Source organism: Equus przewalskii, chromosome 6 (assembly GCF_037783145.1).
Source record: "Equus przewalskii isolate Varuska chromosome 6, EquPr2, whole genome shotgun sequence".
NCBI classification, from domain to species: Eukaryota; Metazoa; Chordata; class Mammalia; order Perissodactyla; family Equidae; genus Equus; species Equus przewalskii.
Window position 1 is genome coordinate 7425793 of NC_091836.1, and position 17987 is coordinate 7443779.

At 36.6% G+C, this 17987-nt stretch overlaps 1 protein-coding gene across 25 annotated transcripts in view; it reads right to left on the bottom strand.

Annotated features, from left to right (window-relative positions):
• Positions 1 to 17987, bottom strand: part of MTMR2 (myotubularin related protein 2) — a 102012-nt gene that overhangs the window by 41451 nt on the left and 42574 nt on the right. For 4 of the 25 annotated variants that reach the window (XM_008513743.2, XM_070622953.1, XM_070622957.1 and 1 more), the window contains one exon: positions 2998 to 3064. The exons of the other annotated variants lie outside the window; for them this stretch is intronic. The gene's annotated coding sequence lies outside the window, so the exon portion shown is untranslated. The remainder of the gene's footprint in view (positions 1 to 2997; positions 3065 to 17987) is intronic. 25 annotated transcript variants of the gene reach the window in all.

The window sequence follows — 17987 nt, forward strand, 5'->3', positions numbered from 1 at the left end:
TTTGGAAATACAAAGATTACGTCCCTTACAAAGCTGGGCAGCAGTTCCTATATTCCATAGGCATAGCTTCTTGTAGCTGTTGTATACCTTCTTGTAGCTACAGGATTGTTCCCTATGACACTTCCTCTCTTTCTATATTTCCACATTCAGAAAGAAACTGCAAACCCCAGAAAACGTGTGTTGTATACAGGAGTGAAGAGGAAGATAGTTCTGGCAGAGGCACATGGTAACATAGGAGGTGTAATCTTCATAAGTAAAGCTTTATAAAGTGAGAAAAGACACAGGGAAACTCATACAAGTAGTGCATGTTGAGAATCACAGGCTCTCTTAGACTCTCTCTAACCAGAGAGCAAGGCACTGAAGAGAAGCAAGACAAGATCCTATCTTTGTCTACAAAAGCTGACTAGATGACAGACTTTAATAGGCGTATTCTAAACGTTATACATAAACAACTTACTTTAGAGCTGAAGATATAAAAAGGAACTCAAACAAGTGAACAGAACGGGGCCAAAGGCAATCCAGACCCTTTGTTTGTTGGCAAACACTGATTCTGAATAAACCTACCCATAATCAAACAGAAGAGAAAAAATAGGGCCTAAAAAAAAAGTTTATTTGACAAGGAAAAGGAAGTATCAGCCTAACGGACAACAAAGGAACAGTCTTGAAAATAATTCCCTACAGGCATTAGGAGAAATATTTATAAGCAATTTGGCAAACTCAAAAGGAAATCAACCATATACCCTAAGAAATAGAAACAGAAAGCCACAAGGAGAGACACACTGAGACTAAGAGAAATGGGTAAGATAAGGAATAATTGCAAAAATTAAAAACATAATAGCAGAAAGAAAAATCTGTTGGAATTAATAAAGAACTGAACTGATCACTCAGAAAACAGCATTTATGTTGAGGGCAAACATGAAAAATGCTCTAAGAACTTATAGAAAAAGAACAGAGATAGAAACCATCAGGGAAGATAATAAGGAGCCAATAAAAGAATTCTATTTCCTAAGGAAAAAAATCAAAAGAGAATAGGAGCAATAATCCAATATATAATTAAAGAATATGCTTTTGAAATGAATACTTTCTAAGAGTGTTGATCAAAATAGTTTACCATGTTCCACATAAAAACGAATGAACAAAGACACATCCAATGCATCTCAGCCAATTTTTTGGAACTGTAAAAATAAAAGACGAACTATGAGAATATAGGCCTAAAAAAGAGAGAGAAGTCACATACAAAAGCAAGGCTAGCGTCAGACTTATCAGAAAAGCTGTATTCCAGAAGACAATAACAAAATTTTATCACATCATTGAAGGAAAATGCTGTGACCTCTCCAAAAAGTTTCATGTTAAGTTATCCTCAGATATGCCAGGTCCTCAAAAATGTAACACACATGTCCTGCTTTTGAAAAAAGAAAAAGAAAATTACCTGAGGCAGTAATTAAGCTGAAAAAGGGAAACTGAAATTAAAACATATACAAGAAATTTGTAGTGTATAGTAAAGACTTGTTTTATATCCTAAGTACCCTCCTGCCAAAAAAACCCAAGTACTGCCACTATACTAACAGCTCTGAGTCTTAGTGTCATCATTTATATTATCAAGATAACATTAATAGCCACCTTATAGGTTTGTGAATACGAATGAGATAGTTGCATCATAAAAGGATTTGCAAAGTACTATTAAAATGTAGGAAATACTTATTATTCACTTAACAGAAGCATCAACAGAAGTTTTCACTGTCCTTCTCACAACAGCCTATTTACATGGTGCTTTGTTCCTCTGCTCTAAAATACACAGGAATTTGAGACAGCATGTCATAAAGAGAATCATAAATCTCTCTAACTCTATGACTACTAACTTCTAAATTCAGCTACAGAATAGCAAACATCTTACTATTCCTAAAGAAAGCAGCAAGAGGAGTGATGTCAGCATCATGGCAGCAAAAGATGTCCTTCATTTTTGTTGCCCTTTAACATCTAAAACTTGGCATCTGTCCATAAACAAAAGTGCCTCTGTGGGATCTATGGAATTCAGCACCATAGGCCAAGGGACCCAGAAGGAGTCTCATCCACTTGTGCATCAGGTAACAGGCAGACAGAAACTAATGTGGGCTGTGGAACCAGCAGGAGCCTGTGAACTGACTCCAAAACCTTTTGGCTGTGACCCCTGGAAAACACTGACTTGAGCAGATACCTACAGATGAGAAAGCCTTTACAGAACTCCAGGTTTCTAGAGGAGAAGTTCCAGCACTCCACCAGAGCAAAAAAATACAAGCCTGGATTCATTAGAGTGGGTAGGAGGAAATTTGCCAACATCACCTCTCCCTCCAAGGCATAACAGCTTAGAGAAAGAGGAAGTTGGGGATCCCTCCCACAGGACAAAAGGAAGAGCAGTGAGTGAGCACCCAGCTTCCCCAGCTGTAGGGACACTGCTAAAGAAACCCATCTCTTTTCTGCAGTTCCAGAGTATTAAAGCAAGAGTTCCATCCCTGGAGGAAAGGAAGAGTTCAGGAAAGAAGCAGACAGGAATATCAGAGCATCAAAGGGATATGGTTCTCTGCATTCTATCTCCAGCAGGAAGCCCCCCCATGACACTAGGGAAAACTTCACCCAAAGATCCCCACATCTGATCCATGGGAACGCCAACACCCCAAGTGCCAAATCTATACCCTCCCCACTCTGCGGCCAGCTCCTTGAACATGTTCCCAAGGGAGGATGTCAAGAGCAAGCTCAGGTAGACAGGGAGGGTATGCAGAAAAAAAGCCAAGAAAACAAGCCAAGGTCTGTCAGCAAGGGAGAAACCACAATCTTGAGCTGCAGCACCACCTTTGGGACAAAAAAAGAGACGCTACCAACAGCAGCCTGGTTCCCTGTAAGGTCAAGAAAAGACATACAACCTTAAGAATTCTGCCACAAGAGGGAGCAAGAAGTGAGTATGCATTCAAGGTCAGAGAAAGCCCCAAAATATAAGCAGGACCAATGAAAAGTATCTCTCACCTGAAGGCAGCAAGTAAAGATTGGTGGAGGTGACTGTCACTTCAAATGGCAAAACAGCAATGTAAAACTACAAGGAAAATGAAGAATCAAGGAAATAGGAAATTACCAAGAGATCATCATAATCCCTCAACAACTGAACCCAAAGACACAGAGATCTGTGATTTACCCAAAAAAGAATTCAAAACAGCCGCTTTGAGGAAACTCAATGAGCTACAAGAAAATAAAGACAATTCAACAAAATCAGGAAAACAATACATGAACAAGACGAGAAATAAAGTGATAAAAATCATAAAAAAGAACTAAACACAAATTCTGGAGCTGAAAAATTCAGTGAATGCAACGAAGAATGCAAGAGAGAGCATCAACAACAGAATTAACAGGCAGAAGACAGAATCAGTGAGTTAGAGGATAGGAACTTAGGAACAGTCAGAGGACAACAAAGGAAAAACATGAAGAAAGCCTATGTGATCTATGGACATCATCAAAAGAACCAATATCAGAATATGAGGAGAACTGGAGTTCCAGGAGGAGAAGAGAAGGGAAAATGGGCAGAGCTTATTAAAAGAAACAGTGGTTGAGAACTTTCCAAACCTGGGGAGAGAGTTGGACATCGAAGTTCATGAAACTAATAGATCACCCTATTATTTCAATTCAAAATGATCTTTTCCAAGATATATTATAATGAAACTAGCAAAAATCAAAGACAAAGAGAGAATCTTAAAAGCAGTAAGAGAAAAAAGACTGTAACCTACCCCCACCCCCCTGAAAAAAAAATCATTAGGCTATCAGCAGATTTCTCAGCAAAAACCTTACAGGCCAGAAGAGGATGGTAGGAAATATTCAAAGTGCTGAAAGGAAAAAATGCCAGACAAGAATACTCTATCTGGCAAAGGTATCTTTCAGAAACAAAGGCTTTCCCGGATGAACAAAAGCTGAGGGACTTCATCACTACTAGATCTGCCTTACCAAAAATGTTGAAAGGAGTTCTTTAAGCTGAAATGAAACGATGCCAATAGTAACATGAAAACATACGAAAATAGACAACTCACTAGTACAGGTAAATATATAGCCAGATTCAGAAAATTCTAATTCTGTAATGGGATGGCGTGTTAACCACTTAACTGTATTACAAAGGTTAAAGGAAAAGAGTACTAAAAATAACAACGGTCAGTTTAATTCCTTCATAAATACACAATGTGAGAAGATGTAAATTCTGACATTAAAAACAAAAAAGGTTCAAAGCAATCCCTATTAAAATTTCAATGGCATTTTTCCCAGAAATAGAAAAAACAATCCTAAAGTTTGTATGGAACCACGAAAGATCCCAAGTAACCAAAGCAATCATGAGAAAGAACAAAGCTGGAGCCATCAAACTTCCTGATTTCAAACTATATTACAAAGCTATAGTAATCAAAACAGTATAGTACTGGCATAAAAACAGACACATAGGTCAATGGAATAGAATACAGAGCACAGAAATAAACTCATGCATATTTGGTCAATTAATTTATAACAAAGTTGTCAAGAACTTACAACGGGGGAAGGATAGTCTCTTCAATAAATGATGCTGGCAAAAGTGGACAGCCACATACAAAACAATGAAACTGGACCCCTATCTTAAACCATACACAAAAATCAACTCAAAATGAATTAAAGACTTGAACACAAGATCTGAAACCATAAAACTCCTAGAAGAAAACATAGAGGGTAAGCTCCTTGACACAGGTCTTAGCAATGAGTTTTTAGATTTGACAACAAAAGCAAAGGCAACAAAAGCAAAAATAAACAAATGGAACTACATCAAACTAAAAAACTTCTGCTCAGTAAAGGAAATCATCAACAAAATGAAAAAGCCACATAATACATGGGAGAAAATATCTGCAAATCATATATTTGATAAGGGGTTAATATCCAAAATATATAAAAGAGCTCACCACTCAAATAGTGTGCTTGGAAATTTTTATAGTAAAATATGGGGGGGGGGGCAGGGAAAGTGGCAAGGATTTTAAACTTGAGCAGTCACATAAAGGAAAATCACTGATAGAGGTAAACAGCATAATCAAAGAGATGCACAAAACTGCATATAATAAAGACAAAATGATAATAATCTAGGAGAGAAATATCAAAATCCTAGATTAATCTGTGGAAGTAGAAATAAAGAAGAACATGAGATACTTTTTGGAAAAAGTAACCAAATTTGACCCTAGGCTTATAAAACAAATACAAGCAAATATTTGAGTAATACTTGATTACTCAAAGAATCAAGTATACTTGAAGAACCACACTTTCAGATATGTCAGTAACGGAAGAAGAAATGCAGATTTAAAGAAGGAGTTAAAGTCAAAACAAGAAGGCATGTCAAAAAACCCCCAGGGCCTACTTTCCTAAAATGGGGGTTCGGAAAGCAAGAGAACAAAGCCAGACTGATTCATTAGGTTTTTCTGCATTTACATGGAAATATCTTTAGTACAGAAAAAATTAAACCACCCTCAGATATGAGAGGAAGAGAATAATCCTCTCCTGGAGAAACCCCTTGGAATCCATAAAACACTTTCTCTTACTGGGCCAAAATAATGTTACTAAATGACTATCTACTCTGTATCCTATCAGATACATTAGATCCCGGCCTGCCTTGGGGAGCTCTGGCTATATCAATAGATAAGATTATACAAGGTCTACTCTTTGATAGCATTTAATACAATATTTAATCCTGTTCTTATTATCAAGAAAAGTCTATCGATCATAATTAAAATCTTACTGGTGGGAAAAAAAACCCACACAGACTGAAATTTATAATGCTTTTTTATTTCTAAAACATAATCCATCCAGTTTTACTCTCTTCTCAACCATATTTTTTGCCCATTTTCTTCCATGCTCTCTTTATCAAACTATTTTCAAACTGCTCAGTAACTTTCCATGTGACTTTAACCTATCTCCCTCTCTCTCTGATTAGGAAATTACTATAAAGGAAATTCAGAAACCTTGTCTATAACGATCTGGAAGTTGGCAAGTTTATGGGTCAGTTTTCACATGCAATGTCAGATGATAGAAAAACAGGAAAGAAATTTTCTAAAATCTGCAAAACACTAAATTATAATCACCTGAAAGGGAAAAGTGAGTCTGTGGAAGTTACGAACTATCCTCCACAGTTTCTTTATGTACTAAAATTGTGAAGGAAAAAATAAGGAACTTATTATTCATTGGATAATTCTACTAAAGAAAACTGTTTACATCAATTTTACTTTATTCTATTTTTTATACAACTTGACTGACAAACCACAAAGTAAGCAAATGAACCATACAAACAAAAATCTGAACAGGGTAGAGCCACAGACTGGCATCTGGGGTGGATCTTATTGGTTATATAATCGAAAGTACATCCAAATTTGAGCACAGGGAAGCTCTTTCTTTTTATAGCACCACTAAGGACAATTTGGTTTTCAGCTGAAACCACAATTAGCAAGTTGGATAACATTACATCACCATCAATGATTCAACAACAAGAAAAAAGGACAAGTATCTAAAGAGGAACAGTCTGGAAAGCAACATTTAATGCTATGGGTTGAACTGTGCACCCCCGGTTAAAGACAGGTTGAAGTCCTAACTGACAGTACCTCGGAACGTGAACTTTATTTGGAAATAGGGCCATTGCAGATATAACTGGTTAAGGTGAGGATATACCGGAGTAGGGTGGTCCCCTAATCCAACATGACTGTTGTTCTTATAAGATGGCCTTGTAAAAACACAGAGATACAGGGAAAATGCCAGGTGAAGATGGAGGCAGAGACTGGAGTGATGGGTCTAAAAGCCAAGGAACACCAAGGATTGTTGGCCTTCACCAGCAGCATGGAGAGAGGTATGGAACAGATTCACTCTCAGAGCCCTCAGAAGGAACCCAACTCTGCCAACACCATGATTTCAGATTACTAGCCTCCTAAAAGCAAAAATACTGTTTTTCTATATTCTACTCAACACTTCTGACACTAGACATGTGAGTGTTTCCATACCAAGCAATTCTCCAGTTCTCAGGAGACTCCAACTAAGGATCCTACAATTCAGTCATTACATTACAGAGTCAGCGCAGACCCCACAGGGTAAGGGTTCAGTCCCACAAGACCGCCCACCACTTTAAACACCAATCTCTGGGACCATAAATCAAGTGTTCGCACGACCCTCTCCTCTGGTTCGATAATTTGCTAGAATGGCTCACAAAACTCAGGGAAACACTTTATCTATATTTACCAGTTTATTATAGAGGATATAAGTCAGAAACAGCCAGATGGAAGAGCTGCATAGAGCAAGATATGAGGTAGGTGAGTCTATGGAATTTCCATGCCCTCTGTGGGCACATCACCCTCCCAGCACCTCAAAGAGTTCACCAATCCAGAAGATCCCAAAACCTGTTCAGTTAGGGTATTTCTACAGATGCTTCAGTACTTAGACATGACTGATTAAATCACTGGTCATTGATGACTAACTCAAACTCCAGGTCCTCTCCCCTCCCCATAGATGGGAGGGGGACGAAAAGTCCCAAACCTCTAATCATAAAGTTGGTTCCCTTGACACCCAGGGCCCCATCCTTAAGGGCCTCCAAAAGTCACCTTATCAACATAAACTCAGATGTGGTTGAAAATGGTGTGTTATGAATAACGAAACTTTCACTTTTATCACTCTGAAACTCTTTCAGGAGCTAGGGAGAAAAACCAAATATTATAATAAAAGATGCTCCTTTGGCTCTTATCACTTAGGAAATTACAAATATTTTAGAAGCTCTGGCCAGGAGCTGAGGATGAAAAGCAAAATACATATTTCTTATTATAACACAATATTACACTCACGAACTGTGAGAATAAATTTTTGTTGTTTCAAGCTACCTAGTTGTCAGTAATTTGTTACAGCAGCCCTAGGAAATGAATACACCTAATATCAAGAAAAACTTTCAAAATTTGAATCTTAAAAAGTTGTTCATTACTGCCAAAACTTGGAAACAACTGAAAAGTCCTTCAGTAGGTGAAAGGATAAACAAACTGTGGTACATCCATACAAAGGAATATTACTCAGTGATAAAAAGAAATGAGCTACCAAGCAACCAAAAGATATGGAGGAAACTCAGATGCTTCATACCAAGGAAAACATCATCATGACCTGGCCCAGTTAATGCAATGTTTTTAGAAGATCATTACTCATTTAGCGCTCATAATACCCCTGAAAGAGAAGTAGTATTCTTATTTGCATTTATAAATGGGATAACTGACCCTTATAGAAGTTAAGCAACTTTTCCAAGGTGACATATACCTTGCAACAGCAGCTGAACTTGAACAGATGTATGACTGTACTAAGACTATGATCTAAGTCAGATGTATGACTGTACTAAGACATGATAGCATCCCAGTGCAATTGTATAGCAAGCAACTGATATGAGGAGATCAGAGGCTAAGAAAGAGATAAGGACCAGAGCTAAAGATGTGGGAGTCAATCATAAAGAGAGAATAGCTGAAGCCATAAGAAAGAAGGGGCATAAGGAAGAAATGAGACGGGGGTTAAAGGATAAGCAAGGGATGAAGGACACGTTAGGGTCACCTTGGTTAGCTAAGGAGAGAGGAAGAGCAAAGTACAAAAAGGAGAGCAGTTGGAAAAGAAATGAACCATAAATTATCTCCAGGTTTGAAAGCTGGAGTCATCATCTTTGACTCCTCTCTCCCCCTAATCTGCAATATTCAGGCAAACTTAACACGTTCCATCCACAAATACATTTTTTCAAATCTGTCCTTCACTCTGTATTATGTCATTATTTACTTGGAATTGTTGGAACACCCTCCAAACGCGTCTCCTTGTTTTCATTCTAACTGCCTCTAATTAATACCAGCTGTTTGTGTATCCATAGCTACCTCTACCCCTCCCCATACAATTCCCAAAATACGGGTATTTATACACACCATTCTGCCCTTGATTTTTTAATCTATCTTGAACATATTTGCATATCCACAGATGGAGATCCACCTCTTCTTTCCAAAGACTGTATTCACTTGTAAACATACAAATTTATTTAACCATCCCCCTGCCCCCGAAAGGCATTTCTATTGTTTTTCAGACTTTAGTCATTACAAATTTGAGAATCAGTTTGTCAAGTTTTAACCATATTATTTACAGAATAAGCAAGAATTAAAATCTGAGCAATATTAAGCCTGTCAAAAAACAAGATATGTATTTTCATTTATTTAAGTATTATTTTATGTTACACAGCAGAGTCTTAAAGTTTCTTCATACACTTTCTGCATACACATTAAGTTTATTCTTGGATATTTTAATTGTTATTATAAATAGGATCTTTCCCTCCCTGATATATAAGTATTTTCATAATAGAAAGATGTTGATTCTTACATATCAATTTTGGCTTTTAGTATGCCTTGTAAATTTTTGTTGAAAGTTGGACATGATGTACTAGGTAAAAAGAGCTGAGACAGACAAGCCTTTAGCGATGTGGGGATGAGGTGTGAGGTGAGAGGGAAGTATTCTATAGTCCTATGATTGAGTCCTATAGTCCTCAGTATTTTAGTGAGCTTGTGCCCATGGGCTGGGACAATCTCAAGTGCTTCTTTGTTTTTTTCTCCACTGAGGTAGGACGTGATGGGCAGAGCAGATTGGAATTGGGTATTTTCCTTCCCACAGGTCAGTTAGGCTCTGACAAAAGTTGGTAGGCTAGGTTGGTAAAACAGTTTCTCTTGAGGGCAGGCCTTTTTATTTTTTATTTTTTTATTATTTTTTTAAAGATTTTTTACATTTTTTTCCTTTTTCTCCCCAAAGCCCCCCGGTACATAGTTGTATATTCTTCGTTGTGGGTCCTTCTAGTTGTGGCATGTGGGATGCCGCCTCAGCGTGGTTTGATGAGCAGTGCCATGTCCGCGCCCAGGATTCGAACCAACGAAACACTGGGCTGCCTGCAGTGGAGCGCGCGAACTTAACCACTCAGCCACGGGGCCAGCCCCGAGGGTAGGCCTTTTTAAGAAGAAGAAAGTGCTCGGGACATATTTCAAAACGGTTGCTTTTCCTCTCCCTCTGCCAAAAGCAAGAGATTTTTCTCACTTTTCACTGTAAGAAGCTGGGAGGGCTTCTGTAGACAAAACTCACAAAAGTATAAAGATCCCCCTAAAACTGGGGCCCCCTAGGGTTTTCAACTCTCAGATTTCTCCACACTGAGCCTTCAGCAATTTGTCAATTACAATCTAAGTTTTCCCACTCCATACTAGTTCCTGAGAGGGTTTCTGCTGTTGGGTTTCTGCTCTGCCTGTCTCTAGAATTTGAGGGGAAGCTGTGTGCCTCGTGACCTCAGTTCTCTGAGAGATCTAAGAAGAGTTGCTGATTTTCAACTTATTTTGCATTCTCCTTGCTGTTAGGACAGAGTGATGACTTCCAAGCTCTTTTTTAAAACCAATCACTTGATTAAAGCCTTTTGTTTCTAATAATATTCATTTGATTTTCTTGATTTCCAGGTAAAAATAATGCTTATTTTGTCTCTTCCTTTTCAATAATATGCCTCCCATGTATTTCTCTTATCTAATTGCATTGGACAGTATTTATAAACAATGCTAAAAAACACTGGAATGATAGCAGGTTGCCTTGTCATGTTCTTTAATGGGAATACTTCTAGTGTTTTAACATTTTAATATTAAGCACAATCTTTACATCAGTATTTACCTATTCCTTTTTAATTAAAAGTATTAAAAATCTGGGGGCTGGCCCCATGGCCGATTGGCTGGGTTTGTGCGCTCCACCTCAGTGGCCCAGGATTTCACTGGTTCAGATCCTGGGTGCGGACACGGCACTGCTCATCGGGCCATGCTGAGGCGGCGTCCCACATGTCACAACTAGAAGGATCCACAACTAAAAATATATACAACTATGTACCAGGGACTTTGGGGAGAAAAAGGAAAAAAATAAAATCTTTAAAAAAAAAAGTATTAAAAATCTGGAATAGATGTTGAATTTTGTCAAATACCCTTTATTAAATGCCTTTTCTGTGTAAAGTCATGTGCCACATAATGATGTTTCAGTCAAAGATGGACCACATATACAAAGGTGGTCCCATAAGATTAGTACCATATAGCCAAGGTGTGTAGTAGGCTATACCATCTAGGTTTGTCTAAGTGCACTCTATGATGTTTGCACAATGATGAAACCGCCAATGATGCATTTCTCAGAATGTATCCTTGATGTTAAGCAACGTATGACTGTATAAAAAGGTGATCACATGGAACCATTTGTAGCTTCTAACAGAAATTATATCAGCAGCACTTTTACTATGCTCAGCCTTGAAGTCTGAAACACTTCATCTTCTCCAGAATTAGCTTCATGTTAATAAGTATTCTAACCATTTAAATATCCTTTAGGCACATACACTTTTCCTTATCTTCTTACTATCAACTGAATACACTCAATATTATTCCTGTTGCTTCATGAGTATATTCAATATAGTTTTACATTTATCATTTTTTCATACTTTCTAATTTTTAAATAATCTCCATTTATGTTTCTATTATAATTATTTGGCTCTTTTTACTAAAACTTTTAACATACTCAGAACTTTTACTCTTTTAAGCCTTAAAGGGGTTAATAATATCTGCAACAGTATCTGCAAATCATATCAAAATAATTACAACCCCAATAAATATGCTATAGACTACTGGACAGTATCGTAGCAAGACCCTACTTACATAGCCTAGCCAAGTGCTGACATCAGAAGCTTGTGAGTAGAGTTGAGGCCTTTTACTCTGATACCCAACTGTATAATCATAAAAATTCTATGCAGAAACTTTTAAGGAAGAGTTTTTGTGTACCAAATACTAAGAGTAATAGAGTAGTAGAAGTACTGGTGGTTTTTAATTTTTCCTTAATTCTATTTCCAACAAATTCTTATTACACTGCATCAATTTTATAATAAAAAAAACTATCAATGTTATTATAAAAGATACAAAATTTTACAAAGGATAGTTAATGGTAATTTTAGAGAGAAAAGTTTCAGTAAAATAGAAACCATGAAAGGTTGGACAGAAGTCATTTTCCTACTAAGGATGGAAATGAGAAAACTGTGAACATTTTCAAATGGATTCTGGTGGCTCTTTGATAAAGGAGATGAATTAGTGACTGCCTTCTGTCTCACTTCCAAATTTTCCTCATATAATTTCTTCAAAGTTCTTTTCAACATTGTTATCTCTCTGATTTTTATCTAAATATCTCCTACTAGAAAAAAAAAATCTTAATGGGCTGGAAGGGTCAGAGATGGGGCTGAGTCTATGATTAACAGGCTGACCGTATTTGTTTCACTGAAGAGCAGAATACATTTCAGATGTGTGAGCAGCATGAATGGAAGTGGGAATAAGTTCATCATGTTTAAGGGACTATAAGAAGACTCCCTACCTATAGAGGTGGGGTTATGTTTGGAAACAGCTGGAGATATAGGATGATCACTGTGATGGGACCAAACATGAAAAACCCTGAACATAAGACTTAGAAATCTGCATTTTCAACTATAAGAAACAGGGATCCCCTTGAAAATTTTTGAACAGGGGTATCATACTATGAAAGTCATGTCCGAGGAAGATTAGCCTTACGGTAGTACATTAGCTGAATCAGAGAAATGCAAACCTATAAGACATAAGAACTAGAGAACTATTAAGGATGGGAAGTAAAGGGGAAAAATGAGCATTTTTTAAAAGATATGACATTTTGATAAAAGGGAAAATAACTCAGTATTTCTCATTCTCTTCCACTGATTCAGTCAACAAACTTTTCCTGGGTACCTTTCACATTCCAGATACTAAGCTCTAAGGATACAATAGGGAAGAAGAATAAGATACGTCTGCTCTCAAGGGGCTTATAGTAATATTCTTTTTATTTTTCCAATGTTTATTTTTCTTTAAAGTCTTGTTTTCGTAAATGCCCTCCAAATATTTTCTTGTATTTTTAAGTGTAGTAGCACTTTATTTATAACATAGACTGTCTTAGAATGTTCTGTCCTTTCTTCCCCCCAGGTATATCATCATTACAGTATCTATCACACAATAATCACTGATTTCCCACTCTTTTCCCACAATATGACTCTAAGCTTCAGGCTAGCAGAGACCATGTCTTACCGGACACTTTTTCCCCAAAACACTCAGGAAATTTCAAGAGAGTACAATGAAAATAAATGCACAGATTTATGTGGAACTATGAATAAAAATACAGAATTTCCTTCTTTAGTTTCCCAGATGTAGGTGATGGGTAGTTTCAAGTTTCAGTCAATTAGAAGTGCTCCTCAAACTTTTCCATCAATTAAATACAGCAAATGAGAGGACAAATGTTTCCAGCCCCATGGAGCTTGAGGATACAACTGGCCACAAGTATAAAATAGCTTTTAAGTCACATTCATTGAGGCACAGTTCTATGCACTAGGAATATATCTAAGGTTTCTGCCTTTGTAGAGCTTAATTTGAAAGAGGTCACATAAACAGAAATCAAATAAACAAGAAAAGGTCTCTACTCACCATTTTAGCACAATAAAACTTTTGTTTTTATTTTTTATAAATAAAACTTTTAAAATTTATTTTTTACTTAATAAAAATAAACTTTTCTTAGATGCTCATCATCACTAATCATCAGGGAAATGTAAATCAAAACTACACTAAGATATCACCTTACACCCGTTAGAATGACAAAAATAACCAAAACAAAAAGTGACAAATGTTGGAGAGGTTGTGGAGAAAAAGGAACCCTCATACACTGCTGGTGGGAATGTGAACTGGTGCACCCACTATGGAAAACAGTATGGAGATTTCTCAAAAAATTAAAAATAGAAATACCATATGACCCAGCCATCCCACTACTGGGTATCTATCCAAAGAGCTTGAAATCAGCAATTCCAAAAGTCCCATGTACCCCTATGTTCACTGCAGCATTATTTACAATAGGCAAGACGTGGAAGCAACCTAAGTGCCCATCAACTGATGATTGGATAAAGAAGATATGGTATATATACACAATGGAATACTACTCAGCCACAAAAAAGGTTAAACTGTCTCATTCACAACAACATGGATGGACCTTGAGGGTATTATGTTAAGTGAAATAAGCCAGATAGAGAAAGACATTCTCTCTATGACTCCACTCATATGTGGAAGTTAAAGATGTAGACAAAGAGAATAGATTAGTGGTTACCAGGGGAAAGGGGGTTTGGGGGGTGGGCACAAAGGGTGAAGTGGTGCACCTACAACATGACTGACAAACAATAATGTACAACTGAAATTTCACAAGGCTGTAAACTATCATAACCTTAATAAAAAGTAAAAAAATAAAATTTTATTTTGCAGTTAATATTTGGGGATCTTATTTTAAAATTCCTTCCTGACAAAGTCATAAAGATATACATTTTCTTATGAAATTAAAAAATCAAAAAAAAATTTTTTTTATTTTCAATTTTAGATTTTTAATCTAATAAATTCAATTTCTGTGTATGAGTGAATTAGAAACCCAACTTCTTTGTTTTTCATTTCAATATGGCTAACCCAGCATGGATAACCAAATAGTTCATTCTTTCTCCACTGATTTGTTATATCATCTCTGTCATATACAGAATTCCTACATCAGTCTGTTCTTGAACTCTGTCTTGTGTCTCACTGATCTATTCCTGTTCTAATTACTTTAGCTTTATATCTGATTACATGAATTCCCCCTCTTCATTTTTCCTCTTAGGTATTCATGACCTTCTACCTTTCCATATAAATTTTAGAATCAGTTTGCCAAGTTCTACAAGACAAACTTTTGAATTTGGTTTGAAATTACATTGAATTAACAGAAATATTGAAAATATTTGACATCTCTTGGCTATCGTGTCTACTCATCTATTTATTTAGTCTTTTTAGGTTCTTTAATAAAATTTTACAACTTTCTCCATAAAGTTTTTCCATATCTTGTATTAGACTTATTCCTGAGTAACGTAATTTTGTTGCTCTTGTGACTGGAATCTTTTTAAAATCACTCTATCTAAACATTTTGGTAAGGTACAGAAGCCTGATTTTTTTTTTAAGTTATCTTGTATCTAGCAACAGTGCTGGTAGTTTGCATACAGATTTTTCTTAAATTTTCTGTATAGACAATCATCTATAAATAATAAAAGTTCTGTTTCTTTCTTTCATTTCTTATTTTACTGGCTAGGAATTTGAGCACAATGTTGAATAAAAGTGGTGGTAGTAATCAGGTTTCCTAGTTTAAAGGAAACGCTTCTAACATTCCCCCATTAAGTATGAGGTGTATTCGGAATTTTGACAGATATCCTTTATCTGGCTAAAGTTGTTCTTTTCGATTCCTAGGTTCTTAAGAGCTGACATGGGTGTGAGGAGTGGTCGTGCTAGTCATGAATAAGCGCTAACTTCAATCATTTTCCCTCTGGCTATTGAAACGATTATATGCAATGGACACTGTTCACTGTCTACCTAACATCTGCTCTGCGAGCCTGATTAGATTTGCATACTCAGAACACGTCAGTATTACATTCATGTACACACTCTAGATAAGAAATAATCCAATTAGCTCTGACCTTTGCTTTATAAATAAAATATGAATAACATAACACAAATTTTGAAGGGATAATCACATTTGCTTGATTTAAGCCTATTAAATATTTCAAGATAAGAGCAGATGGTTAAGAACAAAACCCAAAATAGTATAACTTTTATCTCAGTTATATAATATATATTTATATATATACATAAATTATATATAAGTTACATATTGTACATAATATACGTATATTCTGAGATCAAACAGGCCTTCTAAAATAAAGAGATAAAAGACATAGATACAATTCCATTTTAATATTTGACTCTGCATTATAGAAAACATTGATATAAGCTCCCCATCACAGATACCACAAAGGAAAGGAAATACTACATAGCTTGACTTTTTTTTTTTGAGGAAGATTAGCCCTGAGCTAACATCTGCCACCAACTCTCCTTTTTGCTGAGGAAGGCTGGCCCTGAGCTAACATCCGTGCCCATCTTCCTCCACTTTATATGTGGGACGCCTGCCACAGCATGGCGTGCCAAGCGGTGCTATGTCCACACCCGGGATCTGAACCGGCAAACCTGGGGCCGCCAAAGTGGAACTTGAGCACTTAACTGCTGCACCACCGGGCCGGCCCCCACATAGCTTGACTTTTAATTTATCTTTTAATCACCAACATTTAAGGGACATACTTTATTTAAAGTCCAATGCTATACAAGTTACACTTCATAAATAAATAGAGCTGTGCATTTGAATTTTAAAACACTCTATTTCATGGGATTTATTCTTCAGTCAGCAAATAAATCAACCAGACACAAGTTCCCCAGGTTTTTAATTCCACTAAGTGTCAAACTTTAAAAACAGCTTCTTATTAAAGAAAGTTTGATTTTAAAAATTGAAAATTTATATAAAAAATAATATGCATTATTAAAAATTCTATGAGGGCTGGCCCCGTGGCCGAGTGGTTAAGTTCGTGCGCTCCGCTGCAGGCGGCCCAGTGTTTCGTTAGTTCGAATCCTGGGCGCGGACATGGCACTGCTCATCAGACCACGCTGAGGCAGCGTCCCACATGCCACAACTAGAAGAATCCACAACAAAGAATACACAACTATGTACCGGGGGGCTTTGGGGAGAAAAAGGAAAAAATAAAATCTTAAAAAAAAAAAAAAAAATTCTATATGAAAGGATTCTTTTTAAGTTTTTTAAATGAAATTAAATAGGTTTTCCTGCCAAGTGAAGATGAGATGAAGCAAAGAGAAAATGCTCTACAAGTACATCACTGAGGCAGCAGGAGTCAATTTACCAAGCCTGGATTTGTGCTCCATTTTTCAGAAATACATCTGCTGGATTATATCTGTACATGCCTTTTTCCACAACAAACAAGGCTAACAAGGGGATAAAGTAATACAAATAGAATTCCACTTGAATAAATGCAAGTTCAAGATATCTAGAAGAGTTCCATAGCCCCAGTGATTTTCCATTCTGCTTCGCTGATGCAGGAGCAACAAATCGTGTTTGAACAAGAAATCCTCAACAGCAGCTTTCACATTTAGCTGTTAATCTACTAAGACAGTATCTTTCAAGAAAGTGTCACTGTGTGGTATCTGTAGCAGAAAACTTATACAGTTTAATATTTTTAATGAAATTGGATTAGCTTTTCAATGCATTGTGTTTTCTGTACTTCTCTGTAAAAGCTGTTACTAAAGAACCTTATAAAATGTTGAGGCTCAGGGCAGAGATAAACAATGAGGCCATGTGGAGAACTTGAAGCCTAGAGGTTACCCAACTTCACAGCATCTGTGAATGATGATTTTCAAAACGACCACACCAAGGCCCTCATCTCACACATAGAGCCGAACCATGGATGGTCAAAAAAGCAACACAGAGCTGCCCGCAGTTAGTACCACCTATAATTAACTAGCACATCACCATTTTATGGCCACTAAAGGTATACACACTAAAAGCAAAATATCATCAATTAACAAAACTGGGGAAAAGGGGAGATCAGATTTTCTTACAAAAACTCTCTTTTTCTGATTATTTAGAAAAGCAATTCTCATTTATTAAGAAAGTAATACTGAAAATTGCTATTTCTACCTCAAAAAACATATTAAAGATATTCCTCATTAATTAAGAAAATCTCACTTCACGCTTGAAAAATCTAGCAAAATCATGGGCAGATAGTCTCTCTGGGTAATGTGCTGTATAAGAACATCACCAATCTGGCACCAAAAAAGGGCAACACCGAGCTGTGTGCCTTTAAGCACACGATTTAATTCATCTCTTCTGAATATCAGGTTTCTCATCTCTCAAATGGGATAATAATATCTGTCTTACAGGATTGTTGTGAAAGTTAAATGAGATGAGGCATATATTAACGTTTATCATAGTAGCAAGCTAGATTTTTTTCAATTATTAGAAGCACATCTATCCTCCCACCCCACCTCTGAAAA